The following is a 13,697-nucleotide window of genomic DNA, read 5'->3' as shown; positions in this document are numbered from 1 at the left end:
ACAGCCATATTTATTCATCTAAATTATGATTAGACATACAGACCATTTAAGCTAAGCTCTCAAGATGTCATTATAATGTCTAAAGGCTGATGTCACGATTACAAATGATTTAAATAAATTATATTGAAACACTACAACACTTTCTGATAAATATTCACGCAACCTTTATTTTATTTTGTCCGTCACTTTATGTAATATTATGTAATTGATGACTGCAGCCAAGTCAGCATGGATTCATTTAATACAGATTAAACACAGCGAAGAAATACTGAGATCTTTGATAGCGCAATTTTGCAAAGTTCCTTGTGGTTAGTGTTTCGTCTGTTTGTGGACACTACATCTTTTGAAATATACATTTGACAGCGAACAGGAAGCGTGATTTTGCACTAATGTCATTAGAGGCTTTACTTCAGCCACCCTAACGACTGTTGCCTAGCAACATCAAGCAGCAAGCCAAAGCTCCTGTCATGGCTAATCTCTCTGTCGTTTTCATCGAAAAGAATGTCAATTATACACCAAAAACCCAAACACAGCCCTCGTTATTGCACCCTAAGCCTGTGCACGACTTCTCTGTGCTACATTTGATTTTTGAAATAATGTTATTTGTTTGGATTTGACTTAATCGCTTTGGAAACTTAGCATACTAAGCTAACATCGATCGCTGCCGTTTAACTTGCAGGAGACAGCAGAAAACCGACGAAGCCAAAGCAAAAAAAAATCCTGAGCTCTTAAAGGGAAGACATACCACACGCCAAAGATGATTTGAGCTGATCCAGTCCTCAAGCGTGAATGTTGTTTTTGGTTGGAAAGAACCAGCCAGCTAACGGGTTAGCTCATATTACTTACTACACAACAGCGACGCGTTTCTGCACTTCCGGTGTTACAGATTTACTGGCTTCCCGACTAACTAGTGACTGACGTCCTCATTGTGCATCGTTGTTGCTCTAACAGCAAACGTTAAAATCAGAATCACAAATGGGACGACACTTGGAAACTCGATTGAAAACATGGCTAAACAGTATTCGCTACGACTCTGGTTTTCTGTCGGTTTTTTTAACATATACTGTTGAGACGGTAAAGCAAATTGGTCACCAGTTAACATGGAGTCCAGTTAATCCGAAACACCATCCAGCAGGTTCACTTTTTGCATGACAGTGTAAAGTAGCAGGGCTGATATAAATCACTGCAGTATCGAGAAACAATAATAAAATAGAGACAGAAGCAGGAATTATGCTTATGAACCAAATAAAATTGCATTTACAGGTAATTTAATTAGAAAAGTGCAATCACAATTAAATTGGACATATGAATTATAAAAAAAAAACAGGCACAACCAAGCATCATATTCTGGTCTTGGCCTCCACTGGTGTGTGAATGTGTGTGTGAATGGGTGAATGTGATATTGCAGTGTAAAGCGCTTTGGGCTCTGCCAGTGCAGTGTAAAAGCGCTATATAAGTGTAGTCCATTTACCATTTACCATAAGCTTTAAATCAGTATTTCAATGAAATTCAAAATCAAATCATCTCACATGATTGAGAAGATGTGAGAGTGGAAACCAAAAGAGGTCAATTTCATACAAACAGATTCAGACATGGAAGTTTCCTTCTGCTTCACCAAAGCGGAACCAAATGATGGACGTTGAAACACATTTAACACTTAACATTATGACAATATGTTGTGTTTGACAAATATGTGTGAGTCCAACTGCAGTTTGCATACTTTTCATTAAGCCAAACTCAATACGTCTGAGCCTAATAGTCAGTCAGCAGTTAGTTGGTCAGCTGTCAGGGTCAGACACATTGAGTTCGGCATCATAAAAAATATGAAAAACTGCAGCTTGACTCACGCAGTGCTTGTAAAACATGCCAAAGTGTTACAGGTCCTGTAATTAATATAGAAAGCCCAGCCCAACAACAAAAAAGGATCGTTTAGACACAGAGGAAGTCATGTTAGCATTGCTGACTTCTCATGGCTCAGAACCATCGAGCAGCAGCATTTCATTTACTTAACATTCCTTTGATCAGAACAGACCATCAGAAAATACAACCCCCCCAGACACAAACCTGTTCTTCTGACAACAACGCAGTGAATTCTTGCTGTTGTGTTGTGGTTTTTTGCTGATGTGCTGTGTGGTAGCAGTTGTGTGCAGTTGTGTTGTGGAGTTTACATTTGATTTGTGACATTTGCCTTTGTTTTATGGATTTTTGCTGATGTGTTGTGTTTTGTTTATTTTCTTTTGTGTTGTGAATTTCACAGTTACTTTGTGTCATTGGTTCTTCTGGCTCACTGTGCAGAATACAGCTCAGATTTACTTGTACAATATGAAACATCCAGACCTAGGAGTTCCTCAGGAAGAGGTTTACTCAGTGTTTCCATAGAAAGAAGCAGCTTTTAGTTCCTACGCTCCTCACCTGTGGAGCAAACTTCCTGAACACCAGACGACTGATGACATATTCAATTGTTTTAAATCAAGCATTAACACACTATTATTTGCATTTACACTGAATCAAAGATGTAACTTATTTTATTACATTTGTCTTTTAGTAAACATTTTGTTTTAATCTACTCACCTTTCTATGCCTTCCTTAATTGCTTTGTTTGCCTAAACGGACTAGAAAATGGAACACAGAGTCACACAAGTGTGTAACACACACTTTGTCACACAGGAAAGTTTTAAGAATAATCTTACATGTAGTAAGTGTGTTACCTTTCCGAAGTGAAACTAGAAAGCAGTTCCATGTTAGAAGAGCCAACAGCTGACAGTTTGGTCTCATTTTCTACTTTTGCACAACCTAAAGCATCCAATGAACCAGCATTCTGAGAGGAAGACTTTACTCACAGTAATGTCCAACCCTGTCTCCACAAAATTACGTTCTGAGGAAACTAAACTGCATTCTCAAATACGTTTCAGAGGAACCTAGTCTGCCCCTTATTATGTTCGTTTTCAACATATCTTTTTTTTTATTTTTTCATTACGCTCGGTCTGAAACTGATTTTTTTCCTGCTTTTTCTTCATCGTGTTGGTGGGTAAAAATGAGCCTGTATATTCATCTGGGATGCATTTTACTCTTCTGAAAAGACATTATGTTTATTTACTCTTTTTTTAGTGATGTTTGAAGGTTCCATGCAGTCTTTTTCAACTTATTCTTGCAGTTAATTATATGCACGCACACCTAGCTCTCACATTGTGTAGTGACGAGGGCTGTTTTGGAGCTAATAATTACCTCCTGATGTATTTCTAACATACCTGTTTTGGGGTTGTTGTTTTTTAAGAGCAGCTCCAACAAGATCTGCCACCAGAGAAGACAGCTGGAGCTTCTCCGACGCTGCACTGCGGGTCTTGATCACCATGGAAACCAAGACGCGGTTCTGCGGTCATCTGAAAGTGATTACAACATTATCGTTCTTCACTGTTGTTTATTTCTGATAAAATAAACGTGTATTTACCCTCACAGCGGTCTGCATGCTCCTCGTTACTTCCACCTTACGACAAGTCCCAATATGAAACGACCACATGGCTCATTTATGATCCAAATATTAATTCTTGGTCCAAGTTATGACCAAGATCTATATTTTAAAATCAAGTATCTCCTATTGGTCACGTAAATATTATCACGGAGAATCACGGACTGAAGGAGTGTTTTTGTTTTTTTTTTAATTTAACAGATGCGTTGCTCCGAGAAGTTTGAGCACAAATACAATTCTCTGCATTAAATAATGACTTCAGGTAGACTTTCAAAACATAACAAAATCACTAAAATAGTTTCTGAAACAGATCAGAAGCCACAATATGAAACATTTAAAAAAAAATGACTATCGAACGGAGAAGTCTCTAAATTATAATTTACACAATGCTTCTCTAGCAATAAATGTACATTTTTATTTTCATAGTTTCCACTCGGTTTATGGATGTGATCTGCAGTGTTTTTGTTTAAATGCGCAATCTGTCTGTTTTGTCTTCTAAAATGCCGCCCCGCTGGTTGCTAGGCTGTTGCTATGGACTCTGAACTCTGACCCGGAAGTACGTCACGGACTGATTTTTTTTTTTAAACGGAGCGAGTTTTTGATCTTAAACTAATTATATTTGTCTACAAATACGCTTCTGTGCATTATATAACAAGTTCTGTTTAATTTTAAGAGTAATATTTATTTTGAATCAGATGTGTGTTTTCATCTTCATACATTTGCTGAAACAAGTTTGTTATAAATCAAGCAATCATTAAATCGATCACTCTGTCTGCATTTATGTGTTATAACATTAAGATCAAACTTTTTAAACTGTTTTAATAGTATTCCAGTAGATTATGAAGTATTGACGTAACGACAACAAAGAAGAAAAGGGTGACAAATCGACTGATTTCTTTAAGATAGATAGAACTTTATTCATACCTTTGGTGGGACCTGTTGATAAAAGTCGATCTAAAAGCAGCACAACACCAGCGTCACGTGCACGTGTGCAGAGGAGAAGGAGCTCCATCATGAAAAATGGACTGTTATGAGCTGTTAACATGGTTAGTGTGTGATTACCTCACGAAAACTTCTTTTGGCTGATGTTTCTCTTCATTCATGCGTATTTTAGTATTCTGTAAGAATAATTAGTGCAAGCTCTAGCTCCCTTCACACGACTGATGTGCAGCATGGTGGCGTACTTCAGCATGAAGGAGAACCTCTCAACACAGATGTGCTGCACTAGATCCACCAGATGGAGCTGCAGAGGCCTTCTCTCCAACTTCAGTGTAAAATACACACTACAAGGCCTGTTTCTTTCTTTCTTCATGCTGTGAGAGCTGGATTATTGTCAGACAGTCCTCTAGAGGTGCCCCACAAGGTCATTAAACCCTCTGAGGCCTCGCTGAGACATGAAGCCTGTTATGACCTTTGACCTCTGTTGCTCTATTGCTCTTATTTGACCTCCACAGCAGATACAGACCTAAAACTTGAACTGCCAGGCCTCTGGGAGTTATAAAATCATGAATCGTTGGATTTTTTTCATAAGTTCCTCCCAAACAGGAAGTAGCTTCAGGAAGGAAGTGGGGCTTCCAAATTCTACATATGACTTTCTGGCAGAGGTGTGAACACATCCCACAAATCTCAGCTTATTTGGAGCAAATCTGACCAAATGATGATGCTTTATTGATTCTTTTAACTGGACACTGCGGCGCCCTGTATGGGCAGCAGAAAGGACTTGATGGAGTTAAACCACTGCAGATGTGATCCTGAGGGAAGACAGAAGAACATACTAAAATTTCAACTTCCTAAGTTGAATGGAAACGACTTTATCAGCTGATGACACTGGGGGAATCAGAGTCTGTGACCTTTACCCTCTCAGAGCCTTTGTGAGCAGTCTGGAGGATCAAATCCAGGTTCTGATATAAAATGTTGCCTGTCTACCCAGAAAATTGAAATTGTAGGAGGGGAGTTTAGGAGAACACTTTGCCAGGGTTTGAGGAGCTGCTTATTGGAGTTTACTGCTTTGTGAGCAGTCTGGAGGATCAAATCCAGGTTCTGATATAAAATGTTCGTCACAGTGTCCAGTTAAAAGAATCAATTAAGCATCATCATTTGGTCAGATTTGCTTTATTTGGCGAACTCTTTAGGCTTTATCATCAGCTGATGATAAAGCCTCTCAGAGCCTTTGTAAGCAGTCTGGAGTCAGGATCAAATCAGAGGCCCGAGCGCTGTCTCAGACAAACCCCAACTCCAATAAGCAGCTCCTCAAACCCTGGCAAAGTGTTCTCCTAAACTCCCCTCCTACAATTTCAATTTTCTGGGTAGACAGGCAACATTTTATACCAGAACCTGGATTTGATCCTCCAGACTGCTCACAAAGGCTCTGAGAGGGTAAAGGTCACAGACTCTGATTCCCCCAGTGTCATCAGCTGATAAAGTCGTTTCCATTCAACTTAGGAAGTTGAAATTTTAGTATGTTCTTCTGTCTTCCCTCAGGATCACATCTGCAGTGGTTTAACTCCATCAAGTCCTTTCTGCTGCCCATACAGGGCGCCGCAGTGTCCAGTTAAAAGAATCAATAAAGCATCATCATTTGGTCAGATTTGCTCCAAATAAGCTGAGATTTGTGGGATGTGTTCACACCTCTGCCAGAAAGTCATATGTAGAATTTGGAAGCCCCGCTTCCTTCCTGAAGCTACTTCCTGTTTGGGAGGAGCTTATGAAAAAAGTCCAACGGTTCATGATTTTATAACTCCCAGAGGCCTGGCAGTTCAAGTTTTAGGTCTGTATCTGCTGTGGAGGTCAAATAAGAGCAATAGAGCAACAGAGGTCAAAGGTCATAACAGGCTTCATGTCTCAGCGAGGCCTCAGAGGGTTTAATGACCTTGTGGGGCACCTCTAGAGGACTGTCTGACAATAATCCAGCTCTCACAGCATGAAGAAAGAAAGAAACAGGCCTTGTAGTGTGTATTTTACACTGAAGTTGGAGAGAAGGCCTCTGCAGCTCCATCTGGTGGATCTAGTGCAGCACATCTGTGTTGAGAGGTTCTCCTTCATGCTGAAGTATGCCACCATGCTGCACATCAGTCGTGTGAAGGGAGCTAGAGCTTGCACTAATTATTCTTACAGAATACTCAAATATGCATGAATGAAGAGAAACATCAGCCAAAAAGAAGTTTTTGTGAGCCAATCACAGACTAACCATGTTAACAGCTCATAACAGTCCATCCATCCTCAGTAACACCAGGCAGCCTCTACATGAGACTCTGTCTGCTCAGAGGAACCACAGGTCAGACCGTCTCCTCTCAGTGCGCTGTAGGACGGAGCGCTTTAGGAGATCATTCATTCCTGCTGCCATTCGATTTTATAAAGAGCACTGTTAATGTAACATTATGTGCTGGGGTTTGTACACGGGATTCTTCTTTTTTTTCTGTTGTTTTTAAATGCTATTTTTTATGATTCTGTCCTGTTTTATGTGTTGCTACTAAATGACCCTTGAATTTCCCCATGTGGGGATTAATAAAAGTATCTATCTAAAAGTCCATTTTTCAGGATTGGGCTCCTTCTCCTCTGCACACGCGCACGTGACGCTGGTGTTGTGCTGCTTTTAGATCGACTTTTATCAACAGGTCCCACCAAAGGTATGAATAAAGTTCTATCTATCTTAAAGAAATCAGTCGATTTGTCACCCTTTTCTTCTTTGTTGTCGTTACGTCAATACTTCATAATCTACTGGAATACTATTAAAACAGTTTAAAAAGTTTGATCTTAATGTTATAACACATAAATGCAGACAGAGTGATCGATTTAATGATTGCTTGATTTATAACAAACTTGTTTCAGCAAATGTATGAAGATGAAAACACACATCTGATTCAAAATAAATATTACTCTTAAAATTAAACAGAACTTGTTATATAATGCACAGAAGCGTATTTGTAGACAAATATAATTAGTTTAAGATCAAAAACTCGCTCCGTTTAAAAAAAAAAATCAGTCCGTGACGTACTTCCGGGTCAGAGTTCAGAGTCCATAGCAACAGCCTAGCAACCAGCGGGGCGGCATTTTAGAAGACAAAACAGACAGATTGCGCATTTAAACAAAAACACTGCAGATCACATCCATAAACCGAGTGGAAACTATGAAAATAAAAATGTACATTTATTGCTAGAGAAGCATTGTGTAAATTATAATTTAGAGACTTCTCCGTTCATAGTCATTTTTTTTTAAATGTTTCATATTGTGGCTTCTGATCTGTTTCAGAAACTATTTTAGTGATTTTGTTATGTTTTGAAAGTCTACCTGAAGTCATTATTTAATGCAGAGAATTGTATTTGTGCTCAAACTTCTCGGAGCAACGCGATCTGTTAAATTAAAAAAAAAAAAAAAAAACACTCCTTCAGTCCGTGATTCTCCGTGATAATATTTACGTGACCAATAGGAGATACTTGATTTTAAAATATAGATCTTGGTCATAACTTGGACCAAGAATTAATATTTGGATCATAAATGAGCCATGTGGTCGTTTCATATTGGGACTTGTCGTAAGGTGGAAGTAACGAGGAGCATGCAGACCGCTGTGAGGGTAAATACACGTTTATTTTATCAGAAATAAACAACAGTGAAGAACGATAATGTTGTAATCACTTTCAGATGACCGCAGAACCGCGTCTTGGTTTCCATGGTGATCAAGACCCGCAGTGCAGCGTCGGAGAAGCTCCAGCTGTCTTCTCTGGTGGCAGATCTTGTTGGAGCTGCTCTTAAAAAACAACAACCCCAAAACAGGTATGTTAGAAATACATCAGGAGGTAATTATTAGCTCCAAAACAGCCCTCGTCACTACACAATGTGAGAGCTAGGTGTGCGTGCATATAATTAACGGCAAGAATAAGTTGAAAAAGACTGCATGGAACCTTCAAACATCACTAAAAAAAGAGTAAATAAACATAATGTCTTTTCAGAAGAGTAAAATGCATCCCAGATGAATATACAGGCCACCAACACGATGAAGAAAAAGCAGGAAAAACATCAGTTTCAGACCAAGCGTAATGAAAAAATAAAAAAAAACATATGTTGAAGACGAACATAATAAGGGACAAACTAGGTTCCTCTGAAACGTATTTGAGAATGCAGTTTAGTTTTCTCAGAACGTAATTTTGTGGAGACAGGGTTGTAATGTCAGACAATCTGAGACTCTAATATTGTGACTATTTGTATTGACAGCACAGAGACTTTTCAAACCCCTTTTATTTACTTTTCCTAGTGCCAAGAGGTGGGCTCGTCCGGGATTTGAACCCGGGACCTCTCGCACCCTAAGCGAGAATCATACCCCTAGACCAACGAGCCGACGTGATTGTCAGTAATGACGCAATACATCTCGGTCTACAGCTCCATCTAGTGGCGAAAAGGTCATGATTTGCTTTTTTATGTAATTAATTCACTACTAGTGAGATGTATGTTATCAACATGTGGGCCAAAAGAACGCAGTTTGGCAAATAACAAGGGCAATCCTTCATATGGCTGCTGGCCCTTACTCATTCTCCATACCTGGCCAGCAGCATCAACAAGGACTCAGAGAAGCTCCAGAAGGACAAAAATCTTTCAACGAACAAATTGTTATTCCTGGAATATATTGAACAAATTCCAGAAATACAGAAGGAAATAAAACGCTATGGTCTCTGCAAGGCTGTGCAGGCCGAGGCCTCATGCAATATAGATGTCCCCACCTGATGTGTCCAGCTCACAGACAGAAGGCACAGCACCAAGAGGCATTCACCACATAACCATAATACATGTCATCGTTTGACAGTTATTTTCTTTTTTTCTGTCAATAATGACAACAGTTTGATCAATAAGACTTGTGCTTATTCTGTCATTTCAGACCATGCTCGACAATCGCCTGCCATGTTGTCCCCAGTCCTGCCTTCCATGGGAAATCGATGGAGAGGAGGACCAAGAGCTGCTGTTGACTGTGTCACACTTTGAAGCATATCAGAGTGAAGGTATGGAGTCCATGTTACTGCGTAGCAGTCATGGCATTCTCTATATACTTAATCCTCATGATATACACAGTTGTCATAATTTATTTAGTTATTTACAATGCAAATACTCAGCCATAGTGTTACATCATGAGCACTTGAACATGATTTTATATAATTTTTGTTTCTCTGTGTGAATACGGTCATTTCAAATACCAACATTAGTTGAGTTTCAGTAGTTTTTTTTTTTTTTAATCCATGAAAATCATGACCCAAATGGTTAATTTATGGATTATCTATTGCACGAACTAACAAACTAACAATCAAATTACTTTGCAAAGTAACCACGACACACCAAAAAAGTGGCAATGCAACAACAAAAAGTTACTACACTACAACAAAAAGTCACAACATAACAACAACAACAACAACAACAACAACAACAACAACAGCAAAACAACAGAAGTGGAAAACAGGCTTTGTTTCCGGGGTACAATCTTTTCTGACGGACTATTCTGATTGAGGAAAAGCTAAATGAAATGTAAGTAAAACATCACTGCTTGATGATTGTGATGAATGTGTTTTCAAAAATTAGCATTATTGGTCATCTTCCTGGAATAGTCAAAACGAATGTATGAAACTATGTAGCCTATGTGCTCTGCTGTTAATCCTTTGGTTCCGTCTGAAAAAAATTTCCCCGTCGAACGGAACCAGCCTGTTCTTCCGATCAGATGGGAGAATTTAATGAATCGTAAGTAAATTGAATTTAATTTAATTGAAGTATTTTACTGTCTGTGTTAAAAAGACAGTGAAAGAAAAAAATCTGGATTTAATAATAATAAGGTCATTTAAAGGATTGCTCAGATGCAATGTTCCCTCACTTTATGTGATAAAGTTAATTCAGCTACATTACTTCCATTGACCACACACAATACTTCAGTTTAGCTTGATACAGCTCACTTATGTTAAGTCCTAAAAAGAATAGCACATTTCATTGTGGAAATAAAGCAAGCACTCACAATGGTAGACTTTTCTATATGCATAATTACCAGATCTTAGTCACTTAAGCTAACATAGAGAGTAAGACAGGAGTTAGACATCTGCCTGGTCTCCACTTCCGTTGTGGCTTTTTGTTGTTGCATTGTGATTGTGGATCATAACTCTTGTGACTCTTGGGACCTATTGGACAAAACCAAGACAAGGGAAGACATAAGTTACCATGGAGATAAGTTCCAGGATTTATTCACTCTAATCTTTTTTTCAGTCAGAAAACCCCTCAAAAGGAAACTAATATTCATCCCACTGCTCACAACACATTGTTATCACATTCAACAAGACCCACTGTCAGTATTAAGCACTTGTGATCATCGGTGCTTCAATAATTTTACATACATCATTATTTTGAATATTTTAAACTTAACATCTTATGGGAATTGAAATTTTTGATTTACTGTCATCTGAATTTGCCTTTTCTTTATCAAAGCACTTCCTGGTGTTTGTTTTTACCTCTGTTATGAACATATTCATTTTCCAAACCATCTATCATTAGAAATCATTAGAAATTATACCAGTTACGCAGGTTCAAGGAAGTCACCACAATAAGTATCGCTGCCACGCAGACCCTTTAAACATACTTTGGGGTCAACTGTAGCAGGGAGCCATGCGGGAATTGTTGGTAGGTGACTAGGTGCAAAAGTAAGGGCTCGTCCGGGATTTGAACCCGGGACCTCTCGCACCCTAAGCGAGAATCATACCCCTAGACCAACGAGCCCACATAAACACATGAAAACATCTGGAATTCTCTGGTTCTCAGACCTGTTATTTTCTGGAAGTTGCTGAGGTGGCATGTCAACTCTGCAATTCATCTTGGTCAACAGCGCCATCTAGTGGTAAAGAGTTAACAAATCCCTTTACATGTTACTAAACTGCCAGTAAGATGTACCTTTTCAACATGTAAAAAGTACATTAAAATATTCAGCAGTGAGAAAATTGAACAGCAAATCTGAGAGAGACACGATTATTAAAGAATTGCATCACTAAATAATCCCATATATTAGTTTGTCTTATTACACTACAAATGTTTTTCTTTTTCTTTTAAAAAAAACAAAAAAACTGTTTTGACAGTACAAAGCATTGTGACAAAGAGAAATTTTCTTAGTCTGAATGCTTGAGTTTGACCTCACCCAAGGTTCAGGTCACCCAAGGCGGCTTGCAATACCACAAGACCAAGGAAACACCTGGGTCACAAGACACTCCCGTTAATGAGATCTTTAAACTTGACTACTCAGCAAAAAAGGAACAAAATAAAATGTAGTCTTTTTTTTACCATTTCATCTGATTAGTGACCTGAATTTTAGATCTCTGTGTCCATTTCAGGAGGAGCGCAGATCTGTGAGACAGTTTAGATGTGAAAGGAATATTTTAACATCACCACCAGGGGGGGCTGTTGGATGATATAAAGCAAAAAAATAAAGCGAATAGAGATGATAGGGTCCTTCTTTCTGTATGATGACACTGTTTAGAAGTTTCCGGACTGACCAGCTGGCAACAGTGTATCAGTTTTAAATGACATCATCACACGTAGTTTGACCTATATGCAAATTAGCAGTTATGCAAATTAGATGATGACATCATTTAGAGAAGAGTTAGAGAAGAGAGTGCACACTCTCCCCCACTGATCAGATCTCTCCCGACGCCGCGAGAATCCCACACCGCGGCGATTTTAACGGTGAAACACGGTCCGTTCCTCATCTTCTGACATAATTCACTCGGCCGAATTATCAGAAAAATAAAAAGGAAAAGGCTGATATAAGGCACAAAATTAAATAAAGAGCACAAATATGATTAAAAAAAATTAAAGCAGAACTATGCAACTTTTTTTACCTCAATAAATGTTTTTCAGAATCCCTGTGGGGGTAAACAAAGACTTGACATGGTTATTCGCCGGTCCCTCCACTCCCCCTGGGGTCTGTGTCCTGAAAACAGCCCTTGCAACTTTCAGAGGAGCGGACCCGACTACATCTTGCAAGAGCAAACCTGCTTTACGGCACTCATACGGGAGTACAAGTATAAAAGCGCGTAAAACCCTCGCTAGCGTTAGCAAAGACACCCTTAGGCACTCATGGATGGCAGAACCAAAAAGACAGAAAAAAAACTTTGTCTGACGAGCGGAAAAAAAGGAAACAGGAGTGGGACGCTCTCTGCACGTGGGGCGGGGGCGGGGGCGGGGGCGGGGGGGGTGTTGCGGAGAATGTTTGCGACATTAAGCTTTCACAGGAGACCAGTAGGGGGAGCACTAAAGCAAATCTTGCATAGTTCTCCTTTAAATTGCGTGTTTTGTCGATGCTTAACTTTGATCTGTGTAGGATTTGAACCCATTTAAATTTGATCTATGTGGGATTTTTTTTATAAACTCTTTTTTTCCTCCAGTTTTCCTTCTATTTATTTCAGTGCAATGCCCATGCAAGTGTTCTTGTTAAAATTACCTCAGTAATAACTATATTGCCTACTTAGTTAAATGCTGACGTTTTGGCATTCAATAAAATAACCTATTTTTTGAAAAATTTTGAAATTTTGAAAAATTTCTTTACAAAGAAAAAAATCGATTAAAATCGTTAATCGGATTTCAAGCAAAAAAAATAAATAAAAAATTCAGATTTAATTTTTTGGCTATATCACCCAACCCAATTAGTAGAAGTAATTATAGCTCATACCAATTTAAGCAGAGTTCAAGATTGCCACTACAAGTGGAAACAGGGCTGACGTGATGTTTACTCGCAACAGTGAATAATGCTGTAAGTGTTTGAACCTGTCAATGTACATAGTTGGGGGTCATCTACAGCAGGCAGCCATGCGGAAGTTATGTGTATGTGTTGAGATGTTTCTCTTTAAAAGCCAGGGCTCGTCCGGGATTTGAACCCGGGACCTCTCGCACCCTAAGCGAGAATCATACCCCTAGACCAACGAGCCATGAAAAGTGTCTCACTCAGTCAGATCCATGTTGGAAAAAGGTCAGCAGACACGCTGACTGAACTTGTGTTGTGGCATCACTCATTCGTGCTTTATATTGTCCAACAGCTCCTCCTGGTGGTGATACTAAAATAATCCAGTCACATGTAAACTATCCCACAGATCTGTGTTCCTCCTATGTTCCTCTCCTAAACAGAGAGCCAAAATTCAAACACCTTAAAGGTGCTGTAGGCAGGATTACCTTCGCAAGATGGCGTTTTGACCCATCCAAGATGGCGATTTCGAAACCTGGAGTTGTG

General features: G+C 39.1%; 1 protein-coding gene and 3 non-coding genes across 6 annotated transcripts in view; all 4 read right to left on the bottom strand.

The window, feature by feature from the left end:
• Window positions 1-13,697, bottom strand: part of bbs2 (Bardet-Biedl syndrome 2) — a 25,274-nt gene extending 11,577 nt beyond the window's left edge. For 2 of the 3 annotated variants that reach the window (XM_030096712.1, XM_030096711.1), the window contains exon 1: window positions 746-850. The gene's annotated coding sequence lies outside the window, so the exon portion shown is untranslated. Of the gene's footprint in view, window positions 1-745; window positions 851-13,639 lie in introns of those variants that run through there. The other variant, XM_030096713.1, reaches the window with a different exon arrangement.
• On the bottom strand, window positions 8,726-8,797 carry trnap-agg (transfer RNA proline (anticodon AGG)). Its single transcript has one exon. It is a non-coding gene; the product is annotated as a tRNA-Pro (tRNA).
• trnap-agg (transfer RNA proline (anticodon AGG)) lies at window positions 11,129-11,200 on the bottom strand. The gene has a single exon. It is a non-coding gene; the product is annotated as a tRNA-Pro (tRNA).
• Window positions 13,327-13,398, bottom strand: trnap-agg (transfer RNA proline (anticodon AGG)). The gene has a single exon. It is a non-coding gene; the product is annotated as a tRNA-Pro (tRNA).

This window comes from Salarias fasciatus, chromosome 7 (genome assembly GCF_902148845.1).
Source record: "Salarias fasciatus chromosome 7, fSalaFa1.1, whole genome shotgun sequence".
NCBI classification, from domain to species: Eukaryota; Metazoa; Chordata; class Actinopteri; order Blenniiformes; family Blenniidae; genus Salarias; species Salarias fasciatus.
The sequence above is the reverse complement of the archived record's forward strand: the minus strand, read 5'-3'. Positions and strand labels throughout refer to the sequence as shown.